General features: G+C 38.3%; 1 long non-coding RNA gene and 1 pseudogene across 5 annotated transcripts in view; one reads left to right on the forward strand and one right to left on the reverse strand.

Moving 5' to 3' along the window:
- LOC145465517 (uncharacterized) overlaps positions 1 to 17,300 on the reverse strand; it is a 21,515-nt gene extending 4,215 nt beyond the window's left edge. For 2 of the 5 annotated variants that reach the window (XR_014041631.1, XR_014041630.1), the window contains exon 1: positions 3,016 to 3,077. This is a non-coding gene — a long non-coding RNA (uncharacterized LOC145465517). Of the gene's footprint in view, positions 1 to 3,015; positions 3,078 to 3,186; positions 3,235 to 4,438; positions 4,525 to 4,665; positions 4,691 to 5,155; positions 5,217 to 6,983; positions 7,110 to 7,670; positions 7,816 to 8,262; positions 8,705 to 10,214; positions 10,278 to 16,630 lie in introns of those variants that run through there. The other 3 variants (XR_014041626.1, XR_014041629.1, XR_014041628.1) reach the window with 3 other exon arrangements.
- Positions 10,374 to 12,237, forward strand: LOC145465516 (uncharacterized; annotated as a pseudogene).
- Positions 17,301 to 17,661: the final 361 nt, after the last annotated feature.

Consider the following 17,661-nt stretch of genomic DNA (forward strand, 5'->3'; position numbering starts at 1 on the left):
GATATGCTGTCAGACCCCCGTAGGACTCTAACTGAGTAGGGTACATACATGAAATGCTAACAGCATATCACAATGCACGTAACGCATAATAGGGTGATTTCTGAAGAGTACTTTATTTGGCAAGTACAGGAAAGATGAACACTTCTGCTTTATGATATGGCGGCAGTCCATAATGGGCTCCTGGATTTGGCTCAGACTGTCAGAGTCATTAGGGCCCAAAATTAAAAAATTCTGGAGTGGCCATCCGGCAACGTAAGTGATAAAAATCAAGTAGGAATTTTATTCAGAAAATAACTCAATCATAAAATCTGTAAAGAAAAAAATTCCAACACTTTTTTGGCCGCTAATTTTGTATAGGTAGCTAATGTAATGTCTATGAAGGATTCATGCATTCCAAGAGACACCATCGGTACTCATACATGTCGTACTCAATGCTCAAGGGTTTCCAATGCAGAAAGGTCCGGTAATACGGGCAACATTTCTCTTCAACTTGTCTCGCAACATTGTTGCATTGCAAGTTGAAACACATTGTTGGGCGTATTACCACGTTTGTGACCAACTTGTCTCGCAGCAAAATACAGTGTTGCAAGTTGAGGCAACATGTTGCGCAAAGTAGACTCGAGTTCTACTTTCTGCAACAAATTTTAGTTTTGCTGCTCGTATTACCACTGAAGCTACAACTTGTCTCGCAACAAATTTGAATTCAACGCTTGTGATTGGCTGTCGCGAAGCGCGGCAAGTAAAAAAAAAAAACAAGGTGGACAGTGAAGACGAGCCTGAATTCGAAGTAGACCAGTGACTCGCGAAAGTCATAACTTTGTCCTTTACAAAGACCTCAAAGGCTATCATAGTCTTTGGGACACCTCGTTTGTCCCTTCAAAACAAACAGGAAAAAAGGCAAAAGGCTTGGAAGAACTGTCGCAAAAATACAATTTTTCCCCTAGCTACCTGAAACGACACTGAGCTTCATACTGTGAGAATTTCGCTGGCACGGAAAATTAAGAAGAAAACGACGGCCAGAAGTCGAAGTGGAACTTCGTCGAAATGCTAAATTATATTAAAGAAGGCGCCATCTTTATTTACACACGATTGACCAATTATACCTGTGGAATTCTGCAGACTTGCAACACTGTATTTTGCTGCGAGACAAATTGGTCACAAACGTGGTAATACGCGCAACAACGTGTTCCAACTTGCAATGCAACAATGTTGCGAGAAAAGTTGAAGGAAAATGTTGCCCGTATTACCGGACCTTTATAGGGCGATTTCAAGTACATTCAGCTATTTGCAAGTTTTCCGATGTGAGGAATCCTCCACAGCAAAGCAAAAGGATATATTGCTTTCTTTTCTTATGGTGAATATCGTAGAAACAAAGATCTTTGACTATGTATCTCTGGAGGGACATAGTGCCTGAGAAAATAACTGTTATTGATCGTCATAACAGATCAGAGAAACGAAGTCGCCATTATGGTAGCCTGGGAACGCAGACGTATTTTCGGCTGTCCACTAAACCAGAATTTTTGGTCGCCAAAGATGAAATTTTAGCCGCATTGGTGACCGTACTACTCGCAATTTTGAGCCTTCTAACAATGTGTCTAACCAAATTTCATGGATGGAGTAGGACAATAACTTGATGTAGGTGAAATGTTCGGACATCATGTCCGATCATAATGTGAAATTGGCCGGACATGTTCAAAATTTGGTCGGACAGTGTCCGATGACCGACTGTTATTTCCAGCCCAGTATGCGATCAGTCAGTTTCACGGACAGAGAAAGAAAAGAGCTCAGGTATTTCATTTCTCTTTAAAAGACATTTCTCGCCAAAAGAATATAGTTCAAAGCTACACGATCTGTAATAACACAAACACTTTTCAAACAATTACAGTGGAAGTACTCAGAAACAATATTTTTCCTTTCATTTGCATACAGTTGTGCCAAAAAGTTGTCAGGATCCTAAATCGATGATAGCTAAATTGGTCAAGCTCACCTCTGAAAGAAAGCATCAACCATAGAGAGCAACAACCTAAATGTCACGGTTAAATCGGAGATACTTAAATTTTTCGAGTCAAGATTTCAACGAGATGAGATTTTGAACCAGGACCTCAATCAGGATTTCGAGCCAAGGATAGGTTAGAGTTAAGGTAGCTGAACACAGTTTTTGATAGTTGTGTTTTATTCACCTTTTTCTCTAAAACCGTTGCTCCTTTGGGCGTCAAAAATGACAACACCCAAGTTTGCAACACAAACTTCGGTTTTTGATAGTTAAGTTGGTTGTAGGACCAGTCTATGCTTCACAGATCAAGAAACTCAGGAAGAGAATTTACAGGGTGGAACCAGCTCCCTTGTGGGCCAGTTCTTACACCTAATACCTCTTGTACAAAGCTCAAGATCCATTCAGTCCATGCAGACAGTCCAATTGTTCCTAAACACCTTTTAAATCTTATGTCAGCAAATTTGGATGTAGGACCAGTCTATGCTTCACAGATCACGAAACTCAGGAAGAGAATTTGCAAGGTGGAACCAGCTCCCTTGTGGACCAGTTCTTGCACTCAGTATCTCTTGTACAAAGCTCAAGATCCAAACAGCTCATGAAGACAGTCCAAATCCCAAAACGATTTTCACAATAATTTATTTTGAACTCTGGTGGGGAGTCAATTGTGTGCTCCCAACTGCACTTTTAAGATGGAACATTATTTGAGTTTTGTTTTGGAATCATGTTCTCGACTGACGAGAAAATCATTCAAGTTTTCATTGCCCCCCAATATCTTAATTAACTTTAGTAAACAAATAAATCATTGTAGTCTTAGATCATAGAAAGAGGTGTACAATTCCCTTAGTAAATAACTATGTTGATTTCACTGTCTTTAGACTATATTTTCTAAGTATCTTAATTTTCCATAAGGTTGATGTCATACAAACAGACCATATTTCTTCTGGGATTGGCAACTTATCAATATTAAATTACAGTAATGCAGCTTTTTGTGATATACAAAATAAACTTGGACAAATACTTACTGACTGGAATATGTGTGCTGTGCCTCTAATCAGCGAATACAAAATATTGAGCTCTTTTCACTAGTAGGAGAAAAACAAATGAAAGATACTCTTGCGCGGGATAATTTTAACTCAAAGTGGGAAATGAGCTTTTAATCTAGTTAATAAAACTAAACTTGTATGAAGACTTACCACAGACCTTCTACGTGCAAAGTGATGTCCTTCAGCAACCAGGGTGCCCTGATGAGAAAGTAGACAGGACATGGTTACCAGCTATTTTAATGAGAGCTCATTCACCTAACTGTTCAGTTCCTCCAAAGGAGCTTTAAATGAAAGTGAAGAAGGCAGCGAGGGGGGTTAGGGGATTACAGTCTGCCATAGCATGTAACAATTGTCAAGACCATAGGAATGACAACATAAAATGTGCTAAGCTCATTAGTGTAGCTCAGTAGCGCGAGTATGCATCCATGAGTGGATGCCCAGTACATGCTCCATTAAATGATCTGAAATTATGTGTACACATGTTATCGCTAAGTGGAATTTTTTTGCTCCTTCTCCTTGTTAATTTCGAAAATAGGGAGCAGCTATCGGTTAAAGCGTATATGACATGAAAAATAATTTCTGCTTGTTTGAAAGGCCTTTCAAAATACAGAAGAATGGCATTTTTCTTTTTGCAATATCGTTTTTTCGTTTTAGAGATAATGACGTTTTTCTATTATGCAAATTAGATCAGTGATGACGTCATAAGGTTTGCAACTAAAATGTGGTAAAATACTGAAGAAATGATATCTATGGATATATTGAAGCAGTGTTCTTGAAACTTGGCTCAACAAATGTGCATCAAAAAAGAAACAAAATGACACCCTCAATGCTGTTGCCATGACAACAGTTTTGCCGCTGGTGCTGCCTTAATAAAAACTGAAATTCCCAGTTTTTGTCTCAAAACAAGAACCATCTACCCCACCCAATCTAATGATGGGAGTTAAGACAATATGGGAACTATGTCTGTTCTAAGTAGGACCCTTTGTCTCACTTTAGAGGTTGCAAATGGGGATATTTGGTTTTTGACAGAAAGACACTGGAGCCGAAAGAGTCGCTATGGCAACAGCACTGCTCTAATTTGCATAATAGAAAAACGTCCATATCTCTAAAACGAAAAAATATATTCAAAAAGAAAAATGCCATTCTTCTGTATTTTGAAAAGCCTTTCTAGTAAGCAGACTGAAATTATTTGTCATGTCATGTACACTTTAAAACCCTTGCAGAGCTTGTTCATGCTTTCTAGCTGTGCATCTAAACAGATTTCTGATGTCCGTATGGACGTTTTGGCTGTAAATCACAAACTCTCTCTCTCACAAAATATCAAACTGGCTGGGCCCTGAACATTATTTGAAAAAACAACAACATGGCAACATAAAAACAAGCCCACAATACAACAACTCACCATGTCCATGAAATTTCTTGTCTCCATGCTCTCTACCCAGCATAATATGCCTGTCAAGTCTCCTCTTCTTAGCTGCAATATAGACCCTTTAAAAAAATTGTGCAGTCTTAGTTTTATTTACCACATTTATTGCAGTACATCTCAGGGTTCCCCCAAAGATTTGAAAAAGGCAGAGAATGGTTTGAAGTGTCAAAAAGGTACACATGAGTTTAGTTTTTATCACATACCTATGAAGCACTTATACAGACCTCCCTCTAGGTGAGCACACATGTAACGTAAGATCAAACAAAATAATGGAGTACACTTTTGTGTACATGTCTAGTGCAAAAAATTGAACAGCACCAAAATTCTCAATTAAGTGATAAAACAAAACAAAAAAGAAAGAAAAAGAAATAGACAGGGCTTGGAAAAAGTCCTGAACAAGTGGATTTTCCTTCTAAGCAAGTAACATTTTATTCTGACTTGCCCGATGGTCAAGGGACCACGCAAGTTGTCTTCCAACTAAATGAAAAAAAGGAAACTAAGATTTGCCCAGGGCAAGGGCAAGCTGGAATTTCTGAGCCGTGATAGAAACACAATTGAACTTTTTTTGGGCAGTAACGAATCTGTGGCCAGCACTTTCCCTCCCAACATATGAAGACATAACATGGAATTGTAAACATTGCTTCATTGAACTAAGTACAGAGAAAGAGTGTATACAACTAGTGTGGTGCTCACCTTTTTTCCAGAACCTTCAAGTATCTTGATACTTGCATTCATCAACCCACATAAATAGGGACTGGGTAACAGTCATGCCAGTTTGTATAAGGAAGAAAAAAAGAAAGGTTTAATATATAGATTTAGCCAAGCCTAAAAGCGGAGCTCGTCAGTTATTTTTTGGAATGTTGTTACTGATGAAAAGAATCCAACATGTACATGTGTGTGAAGTAAACTGCGAGCAATTTTATAGTTTCAGCTCGAACTAGGATTACATCAGCAGATCGAGGTGTAAGATGGTGTGATGATGAAAATAGAGCCATGATTTCAAGCATTTCAGGGGAGCCACCAAAAATGTTGATCACATGACAGAACTGTCTTCTGTGCTTTTTGGTGGCATTTCCTGTTCTTTCTTATTGGGAAAGACAAGACATTGTTATTAATCATTATATTCTTTCTTAGTTAACATGGGGACTCCCGCACAAAAGAAGTTTACACATTTTTTTTGTTGTTGTGGGGTATGACTGAAATGCAGTGGTTACAATATACTCAGTCCCCAAATTTCTACCAAATGAAATCTCACAAAAATACCAAAGCAGTATACACATGTAAAAAGTTAAAAAGTTTTGTTTTCTAACTTGATCCCCAAAGATAGCTATCCTCATTTTTGTATGGAGTCTCCTCCTGCTGAAAGGGTTTGCACCATCTCTCAAAGTACAAGTATAAGCAAAATCACTCTGGCATGAATGATAAATATGATATTTTGTTGCTGATCATGAATACTTGCATTGGCTTCTGATAATAATTTTATTATTCAATTCCAATGTGATTTGTTCTTTTTCTCGACTGAGATTGTGGACTACAGGAGTTGTTTTTGGGTTCCATTAATTAATTTTGCTATGATTAAATTATACCATGAATTATAAGTAAGCTATAAGTAAGTTATATTATGTACGTGTATTTTGTCTGCACTACACAACCAAACACACTCAAAGATTATGAGGCATACGTACATTTGTCAGAGAACACTATTTCTACAACACTAGGGAACAAATTAACCTTATTGGACATTGCAAATGGCAAGGCTGTCGGTAGAATGTCATAAATTTCTCAACTCTTTCTCTCTACAAAAAATACTAATCCTGCAACTTTGTTTAAGACTCAGTTCTCCATTTCGTGTTGGCAAAATATTAATTTATGCCATGCCCAATGCAGGTTATCACAAAATTGATTTAAGAGCAACATAAACCAAGCACAATAAATATCATTTTTAAGCCAAAAAAGCAATTATTTAAATAAACCATGACATGATGAGTAAATGATCTCTAAGAAAAATTGATTAATTTAACAGACACTATAAATAATTAGTTAATACATTTATCATAGGTGTTTCTTAATAATGTAATACAGTTTATCTGTCACAATGTTGCAGCTACAGCTGTATGATATTACTACACACAGTATGGGTTGCAGAACTCAGTTTGTTAAATGAACTTAGTGCAGAAATTATTAAGGCATCAAGTTGTCTGTGAATATAGAGAAACCAAACAAAGCATTACAATCTTAAGGAATAAATTACTGAACTCTTTTACATGTATGTACAATGTATGTTCCATTAATATTGGGGATCTCTCAGAAGCTGCATCTATGATGATTTAATTTGCTCCCAGTGCATTTTTTTATGGAACTTTTCACACATTAATATCTCTGTCATGACAGTGGTCTCTGTGTTCTACAACAATTAGTACACAAGAAAAATACACTCAGTAAGATATTGTTTACAATAAAAATCAATCCCTATAAGCAATCATAAGGACCTTGAATTTATATTTCTTTAGAAATATCTCACCTGGCCATGGTTGCTTTGAAAATCTTTGATGTTTTAATCCAGGCTGTCCATGTCTACACTGTACATGTATTGACTGACAGGAACAGGGATGTAATCATACTGTATTTTGCTGCTACTTGAACACCACTGAACATACAAAGACATATCAATTATAATTTGTAACCAACAGATGACATTCCTTTCATTGATATACAGTGTACTTCATTGCTAGTTGTTTACAGAGCGTCTACAGTAGTGAATCAAATGCTAGGGGGATGGTACCAAAACTTTTACAGTGGCAGTTCTGCCCTGAGATGCAAAGCAAACATATATAACTGTTATGAAATTGGTGACTTGCTTTTGAGTGCACATGCAATTTGCTTTAAACAAGAAACTGGAACATTGCAGTACAACAATGTGTACAGTCCCAATCAAAGGGCCATTCAGGCTGTTTGGTTGTACATATAACTGAAAATCAGACTTTGTCAGGATAAATACTGATGTTCTTGCTGACTTAATCTGAGTGTGCAGTTACAGAAGATATTCACACCCAACACCCATTCATGGCCAGTTATTAGAAATTCTAAAGTAACAGGAGGAGGGAGCTCTTATGGAAAAAAACCTCCATGTGGGGTATGAATCTTTTCTTGAAGAAAACAATGTCTGGGAAATCATTAATTACAAAATATGCTTTAAGATATATCTTACCTGGTAAGGCCAACTTTCAGAAAGTTTTGTAATCTAGACTGGCTGGCCTGAGTTCATACATTTGACAAGTTGACACTGGGCATGTTTGTAAATTTGTGCGCTTCAACATCACATTGCAATGTACATGTAGTAGCATAATGGTCAACTGAAAACAGCATAATTTGGTTAATTAATTTACACTGTACATTATTTGCCTAAATATCCCTATCTCTATCATTGCACACCAACAGATGACTATTAAAATTAATTTACAGAACATATTGGCAGCTAAATCATAACAAGTAAAAAATCGAGCATGAGCTATTTACATGTACATGTAACAGCCCTCACCTCAGAACTGTCATAGATATAATATATTTTCAAACGCGCTGAAATTTCAGATTATTCAATATCAACATGCACGTACATCTTTAACAGTGTGTTTGCTTTACATTCACTTTACACACAACCAGTATCCAACATAGGCAGACTTTTAAGTTTGCCTTTGAAAATAAATTACATCAACTTATGCATCTTTCATTACCTATTCTTGTGACAAAATGACACAAAATCCAAGTACAAGAAGTCATAAGCATAAAACTAATTTAATTACCTGGTAATGCTTACAGCACCTCTTACTGTCTGCATATGCTGTCCATAAACTGGTACTGCCTGGACAATACTCATTATTTTTCTGATCACATCTTTTAAAATGTCACTGTTATATAATTTGTCCTGAAAAGGCAAATGCATGAAATGTTATGCCTTTGGCACTCACCACATACCTTTACATGATGTACAATGTACACCAAGTCATGATCGACATTCACAATTCTTTTTACTTTCATTGTAACTTTTTTTGTAACTTTTTGCAGTGTCATTTTCCCTCACTAATGAAGACAGGACTTCTACATTAGGTGGTAATTCTCTATGAATTCACAGGGAGTGATAACAATTAAATGGTGACTAACTTTAGCAAAGGAGGCATTCAAATGTCAGATTTTAATGTTAAGTTCATAACTTTACATTTCTCTGTGTGTACATATATATATATATATATATATATATATATATATATATATATATATAGATAGATAGATAGATAGATAGATAATAAACAATGGTAGCAAGACTTCAATTCATCGTTTTATTGCGACAACGCTGTTTCGTATGGTCAAAGGATGACCACACTCATCAGGCAATATCAACGAATGACCGTTAAATTACACAAGCTGGCAATTAAAAGCTAACTTTAGGTTGCTATGAGATATAAAAACAGTTGCTATGATATGGAAAAACAGATGCTATATAACATTGAAAAATCTCGTGTTGCTAAAAGATTGCGTTACTTGCTCACAAAGTTCTTGAGTAGGTATCTGTTTCTGTGGGGGCACGCACTTGCTAGTTCGTTTCGCTTGTTCAAAGTACACAAACTCTTCTTACAGATGATCACGAATTTTTCAAAAAGACATAAATTACATTTGTTAGTAATGTTGCTATAAGGTCTGCACTGCTTAATGATTCTCCACTTGATGGTAAAAGGTTTGTTGTTGTCTTTGAGTGTCCAAATATGTTTAGATAGCTCAGTTTCGTTTCTCTTGTTTTGGTGTCGAAAGGATGCCGTGTGATTCCTGTAGCGCTCTTTAAAATTTGTGGCGAGGCCCACGTATGATTCTGATGACGTTTGTGTTGTGATTGTGGCTTGGTAAACTACATTTTGTGTGAGGAAAAGAATGCAACTGCAGAAAAAAGGATCAATGCCCGCTGGACGGAAAATGCCTCACACAAAATGTAGTTTACCAAGCCACAATCACAACACAAACGTCATCAGAATCATACGTGGGCCTCGCCACAAATTTTAAAGAGCGCTACAGGAATCACACGGCATCCTTTCGACACCAAAACAAGAGAAACGAAACTGAGCTATCTAAACATATTTGGACACTCAAAGACAACAACAAACCTTTTACCATCAAGTGGAGAATCATTAAGCAGTGCAGACCTTATAGCAACATTACTAACAAATGTAATTTATGTCTTTTTGAAAAATTCGTGATCATCTGTAAGAAGAGTTTGTGTACTTTGAACAAGCGAAGCGAACTAGCAAGTGCGTGCCCCCACAGAAACAGATACCTACTCAAGAACTTTGTGAGCAAGTAACGCAATCTTTTAGCAACACGAGATTTTTCAATGTTATATAGCATCTGTTTTTCCATATCATAGCAACTGTTTTTATATCTCATAGCAACCTAAAGTTAGCTTTTAATTGCCAGCTTGTGTAATTTAACGGTCATTCGTTGATATTGCCTGATGAGTGTGGTCATCCTTTGACCATACGAAACAGCGTTGTCGCAATAAAACGATGAATTGAAGTCTTGCTACCATTGTTTATTATCTACACTGCTCCTCTCAGAGTCGAGCGCTCTATAAATTTATTCTGTTCAAGTTCAAGAAGTATATATATATATATATATATATATATATATATATATATATATATATATATATATATATATATATATATATATATATATTTATATATATATAACAACTCAATGATTGCACCTGTAGAATGCAGTTGTTCTGGTGGAAGAGACGTTCTGAACTTTCTGAACTTTTTCCCCTCACCTGTAATAGGATGACTAATATGAATTGCAATTCACAACCAACACCAACATCAGGTTATACTGTATACACACGTGTATTTTGTTGTCTTCTGTTACCATAAAAAATAATAATAAACCTTTAAAACCCTCCATAAAGTTCACACTCATTATAACACTGCTACATGTAGTGCTGTTTAACTGGAAAACAATTTAACTGAAACTGTTGAAACAGCTCTGTCAAAATTGTTTCTAATAATTTAAAAATACTTAACACTGAAATGAATCTAATTCTTTACTTGAAAATTACTCTCCCGTAATGCCTATGGGCCAATTACTGGCCTGCTAAAAGGTCCTAAAACAAAGCAAAAGGAAATTAAGAAAACCACTGCTTTTTTCCTGAAAATTGTATCAACTGAAAACAATGATTGAACACTCTGAGAGTGCATTCTATTACCCTGATGAGATAAAATTTTATGAGAATAGAGAATTCACAAAGTTATATCACAAACGAATTGGTACTGGACAGGACAAAGGAAACAGCCAGGAAGAAACTGAAACTTTCTTTGATGAGCAAAAAAGTAAAGTACAACAAAGAAAACAGTCAGTGACATTCGGTTAATAAGTTAGTCGATCAAAAAATTAGTGTGAGGAAGAGAGCAGAGAGAGAGGGTCAGTGGAGCGAGGAATGCACTCTCACCAACTAAATTTTGAATGTATATATGTAAAAGTTATTTTTATTACCAAGAAATGGTCAGGGCAAGGACTTGTACACCCTAAATTCTTTCTAAGTATGTAAATGTCATTTTCACTCTTCATTACCGAGTAAAGCTCTTAGCATTTTTTTTTTTTAATCAGTGCTATCTCACTTTTATGGAACATTTCCATAAGTGTAAATACCACACTGGGGAACAATATCTCATTAGGAAAATAGGGGCCATGTACCCCCAACCAAAAGCAGTGGCACTAATAAAATTAAATAGCAAATTAAAATCGAAGTAGAGTTTTATTCGCCGACAGGGTTGACATGTATAATTGTCTACTCCACATTTCACCAAACCGAACTAACTGGACAACAACAAAATAAAACGAGGAAATCTAAATGATAAACATAATATGTGTAATATATTCGTAACCGGAAGTTGTGTTAAGCTGTTGTATTACCCAAGATGCTTAGCGAATAAAGTTGTTGTGTTGAGCACACCTCGTCAACTTGTGTTGTTATGTCACTGAGCCATACTTTTGCTAGTATGTTTCATTTTGGCGACGAGGATGGGATACTCTACATGCACGAAGACGCATGAGAAATCCAGTGAAGTTTTGATTTTCTCTGTGTGAGGAAAAAGATTTGTTTTCGACCGAGGCAACTTGATCAAAGTTTGAGCACGTGCTATCAAAATGGCAGGAATTGGATTGTTTGGTCGTGTCGGCGAGTTCAGCCCTGAGCGAGAGACTTTTCGTTCCTATGTGGAAAGAATGGAAATGTTCTTCATGGCAAATAATATCATAGAAGAAACAGGCGAGGGTAAAGAGGAAGCCAATCTCGCAGTTGCAAATAGAAAACGTGCTATCTTTCTGACTGAGATTGGACCCGAAGCATATTCTACCCTGAGCAATCTGCTGGCACCAGTGAAACCAAAAGACACTCCTTCTGCGGACATTGTCAAAGCATTGGAGAAACATTACAATCCAGCGCCATTGGAGATAGCAGAGAGTTTTCATTTTGGAACTCGCTATCAAAAACAAGACGAATCTATCAGTGACTTTATTGTGGCCTTGAAGAAGTTATCGATTCATTGTAACTATGGAGAGTTTCTCAACCGAGCTCTGAGAGACCGTTTTGTGTGCGGATTGAACAATCCCAAAATACAGAATAAACTTTTGAACACCGAGGATCTTTCTTTTGAGAAAGCGTGCCAGATTGCAAAGTCAATGGAAATGGCAGAGAAGAACACCAAAGAATTCCGTCCTGTCAGTGCAAGTGATGACAGCCAAGGCATAGTAAATAAACTGGAAACTGTAAACACTAAGGAACCCTCATGTTACCGGTGTGGTGGTAAGCATGCTGCACCTAAGTGTAAATTTAAGTCAGCAAAATGCTAGCAAAGTAGGTCACCTTGCATCAGTTTGTCGCAGTAAAGATGTTGAGTCTGGCATGAAAACAAAACAACCAGGAGCTAAAGGTACTGTTCATAGTGTCTTAGAATCAAACACAGAAGGTTGTGATGATAATGATGAGTTAGGTATTTATTCCATGTATGCAGTTGGTACAGATAATCCTACCAACAAAAGTTATACTGTAGAAATGACCATAAATGGTTCACCATGTGCAATGGAAGTAGACACTGCAGCTGATTACTCAATAATGAGTAAGAGCACACATTCTCAGAAATTCAGTAATTTTCCACTTCATCCGTCAAAAGTTGAATTGAAAACCTATACGGGTGAAACCCTTACAGTGTGTGGTGAAATGCTGTGTGATGTAGTATACAAGGGCCATGAATATACATTGCCAATTATTGTAGCTGATTATGAGAAGAAGCCTACTTTGCTGGGAAGAAATTGGTTAAACCATATAAGGCTTGAGTGGGGTGAAATATTTAGTTTAACAAGATCCGAGTTGGAAAGTGCCAAAAGTCAACTTGATGGATTACTAGTTAAACACAGTGAGTTGTTCAAAGATAGCTATGAGGGCATGAAAGGGTTGGAAGCACACATCACCATGAAAGATGGTGCAAAGCCCATATTTATTAAGCCACGTAGAGTTCCATATGCACTAAAAGATGAAGTCGAAAAGGAGTTGGATAAGTTAGAGAAAAATGGGGTAATCGTTAAAACTGACAGATCAGACTGGGCGAGCCCAATAGTAGTTGTGCCAAAGGCTGACAAATCGGTTAGAATTTGTGGGGACTACAAAGTAACCATCAACTCAGCTGTTGAAGATGAGCAGTATCCCCTTCCCACCCAACAGGACTTGTATGCTGCCCTCTTGGGATCAAAATTTTTCAGCAAACTTGATTTGTCGCATGCATATGCTCAGCTAAGTGTTGATAAAGCAAGTCGTGAGTACCTGACAATTAGCACACACAAGGGACTCTATTCCTACACCAAATTACCATATGGGGTTAAATCAGCACCTAAAATATTCCAAGCTAAAATGGATATGATTTTGCAAGGAGTAGAAAAATGTGTGTGTAAGCAGGATGACATCCTTATTGGTGGTGTCAGTTGGCAGGAGAATATCAAAATCCTGGCTGAGGTATTGGAGAGGTTGCATAAATATAACCTGCATTTGAAGATGGCAAAGTGTGAATTTCTGAAGAGGGAAGTTGTCTATTTGGGTTTGAAGATAGATGCTGAAGGTTTGCATCCAGTTGAGGAAAAAGTGGCTGCTGTAAAAAGGGCACCAGTACCACAAAACATCAGCGAGTTGAGATCTTTTTTGGGCATGGTCCAGTACTATCACCCATTTCTTCCAGGTTTAGCAACCACACTAGCACCATTACATGAGCTCCTCAAAAAGGGTGTCCAGTGGACATGGACAAAAGAGTGTCAGCAAGCATACGAAGCTTGTAAACAAGGTCTCACCAGTGATGCACTGTTGGTGCATTATGATGGGGACCGTGAACTGAGACTTGCTTGTGATGCATCCAGCTATGGAATTGGAGCAGTTATTAGCCATGTGATGGATGATGGCCAGGAGAGGCCAATAGCCTATGCCTCTCGGACACTGAGTTCAAGTGAAAAGAACTATGCACAAATTGAGCGTGAAGCATTATCAATTGTTTTTGGTGTAAAAAAATTTCACCAGTTTTTTGTATGGGCGTAAATTTACCCTGATCACTGATCACAAACCATTGTTGGCAATTTTCAATCCAAAATCCGCTATCCCCACACTAGCAGCAGCTCGAATGCAGAGGTGGGCTCTAGTACTTTCGGTGTATGACTATGAGATTGAATACAAAAGATCTGAAGACCATGCCAACTGTGATGCTCTCTCAAGGCTACCACATGAGGACTCCACAGTGGGAAGTGAGGGTGTGGTCTACAGTGTGAGGGTAATTGATGATGATTTTCCAATCACTGCAGAAGATATCAGAAAGGCAACCCTTGTAGATCCTGTACTTGGTAAGGTACATCAATTTGTGAAGTCAGGTTGGCCAGAAGGGTGTCCTGATGAGACCCTCAAACCCTATCATAATAGAAGAAATGAGCTGTCCTGTGAACAGGACTGTGTCCTTTGGGGCTCTAGGGTGATTATTCCACCAATCTTTAGAGCCAAAATGCTGGGGCAGTTGCATTGGGAACACCCTGGTATATGTGGTATGAAAGCAATTGCTCGTACATGCATGTGGTGGCCAAAAATGGATCAGGAAATCGAGGAAGCAGTGAGAGTATGTACAGTATGCCAAAATGTTAGAAATGCCCCACCCAGTGCACCCCTGATCCCATGGAAGTGGCCAACTAGACCATTTCAACGGATCCATATTGATTTCTGTCAGAAGGGTAATGATTACTTCCCTGTAGTAATCGATAGTCACTCAAAGTGGATTGAAGTGAAACATATGAGCTCTACAACTACTGAACGGACTATTGATGAGCTCCGTTTAATTTTTGCTACTCATGGTTTACCTGAAGAGGTGGTGTCTGACAACGGACCACAGTTTACGTCCACTGAATTTACCGAATTCATGCGCAAAAACGGCATCAAGCACACATTGGTTCCACCCTATCACCCTCAATCTAATGGGGCAGCGGAGAGGTCTGTGAGAGTTGTTAAGGATGCTTTAGTTAAACAAGTGCTTGAGGGTAAAAAGGGCATCTCTATGAAACACAGACTTGCTAATTTTCTATTTCGGTATCGCACAACCCCTCACAGTACAACTGGTGTGACCCCCCGCTGAGTTGATGGTGAAGCGTTGCCTAAGAACAAGATTAAGTCTGATTAAGCCTAATCTGGCACAAGTTGTAGAGAATAAGCAAGAGAAACAGAAAATGTATAAGGATTTGAAATGTAAGAGGGAAAGATCCTTTGTAAGAAATGACAGGGTGCAGGTACGAAACTCGAGGGCCAATTCTAAGACTGATAAGTGGATTCCAGGCACTATAATTAAAGTTTGTGGGCCCAGAACCTATGTAGTTAGGACAGGACACAAAACCAGATATGTGCACACTGATCACATGATAAGAGCACATGATAATGTACCAGATGATGTCAGTGAGCCAGATGTCGTGGTGCCTGAATCAAGTGGTCAGAAAATAAATGATGATAATGTGAATCCTCTCGATAGTACTTCTGAACCACATGTAGATCTGCCTGAAAATGAGGATACTGTTGTATCTCCTTTAGTTGTAAGTAGTCCACCTACAGTTTTGCGAAGATCTCAAAGGATTAGAAAACCAGTTGTTAAACTTAACCTGTAACTGTGGGTTATCACTATGTCTTGGGTATAAGTGCATCCTGAAAATCTGGGGGAAAGCAGTGTAATATATTCGTAACCGGAAGTTGTGTTAAGCTGTTGTACTACCCAAGATGCTTAGCGAATAAAGTTGTTGTGTTGAGCACGCCTCGTCAACTTGTGTTGTTATGTCACTGAGCCATACTTTTGCTAGTATGTTTCAATATGCATATCATTACAGCTGAGTATCAAACAGCAAATCCCTTCTCAATGAAGGATGACCGAATAAAAGAAAGGATGAAGAAAATTCGTTTAAGCCTGCAGTGTTAAAGTTTAACAATTATTCACGCTTAAGCATAGATTTGAATATCACAGTGTGTATCTTTGTCGACGGCTTAATTTAGCTTTGCAGTCATTTTATCGGCGGTAGCTTTACCAGTCTTCAACCAAATTAACCTGGAAATTTCCCCCCCCCCCCCCCCCAAGCATTTCGACAAACCGAATAAGTTGAACTAACAAAACGAGGAAATACTTTGTAGTCACAAGATGTAAATATTCACAAAGGAACGTCAAAAGTAAATTCAGCAAATCCTGTTCGCTTCGGCTTAAAATGGTTTGTTGACCTATCTTGGTTTAAGAAATTTTTGTAGTCTAGGAAGCGGTTGTGCCAACTAACACAGAGAAAACTTCAAAACTCGCCCGGCAGTGTTTACAAATGCAGTTTGTGTTTTTTTAAACGTGACGACGAAACTCGAGACAAAACTTGATTTGTTTACAATGTGCAACTTACAACAACCTCCACAAAGCCACTCACGCGTTATTGTTATGAGCGAAATTGAAACTATGTAATTTATAAAATGCCTCACAGCATGGCTTCAAATAAGGAAGACTTTAAAAAGGATTCCTATTGAAAATAAGCTTATCTCGCCGAGGCAACTTCATAATTTCCATAGCAAACGCCACAACAAAAGTCACTTACCTCAAGTTGGCGACTCACTGCGGCCAGTGTAAATCTTCCAGGCAGAAACTTGCAGCAAAAGTTGTGAAGACTGAACCGAACTGATCTGATCTTTTCGATAGCTCAACGAATCAACCACTTTTTTCCGCTGTGTTTTCTGTTTTGCAATTACTCTAAACACACAGTTCTCAAGTTCGTCACCTGATTTTAATCATGTGACTTTTCTTGCTCGGCTGCACAGCATCTCGACGCGCGAATCAACTTGAGCAGTTCTGTAGTCGTCGGGTATTTCGTCTCCTTTCTGTAGTCCTCGTTAGCTTTGCTTCACGGCATTGTTCCGTATTATTTCATCCCCTTTCTCTGGTCCTTGACTCGCTATAATTCACGGCATTGTTCAGTATTGTTTCGCCTCCTTCCCCAGCGCTGGTCCGCTCTCTTTCACGATCTTCTTCGCCACTTCTTTGCCTGTAAATTCTTGCTTTCTGTTTCTGTTTTATACTTCAGTGCAACCCCATCTTAAAAACGTTAGATCAACCTCCGCTATCATTTGTTGACATGACAAATAGAAACGAGTTTTCTTTTCTTTAAAAATCCCGCCATAAAAAGATGGCATTCCTCGGTTCCCCAGTTTGCGTCACCGCGAAGCTCCTCTCGCCCTCCCCCAGAGTCTGTACGGACGGCGTTCGCTCGCTCGCTCGCTCGTACGGCGACGTCACAACCAAATTTTCTCGGCTTGATAAGTTTACCAAAATTTCTAAGTAATGGGGCTCTACTCGGCGCCTTCGGGAGCTCCGCTACAAAGGCTTGCGATGAATCATACGCCGGCGAGCATGAGATCATTATCACGGCAAAAAATAGACAATTTGTTGGGAAAAACAGTCTCCTTTTCTGCCTCTTGGGCGATGAACCGTGGGTTTCGTCCTGCATTGTAAGAACAGTTTTACAAATAGTTCCAGTGCAAGCATTCCACTTTCCTCAGTGGTTCACTCCGCGTTCCATTCCAGATATTCCATCAAGCTTTTCCGAGAAATGTAAAGCCATTAACATGACAA

Source organism: Orbicella franksi, chromosome 13 (genome assembly GCF_964199315.1).
Source record: "Orbicella franksi chromosome 13, jaOrbFran1.1, whole genome shotgun sequence".
NCBI classification, from domain to species: Eukaryota; Metazoa; Cnidaria; class Anthozoa; order Scleractinia; family Merulinidae; genus Orbicella; species Orbicella franksi.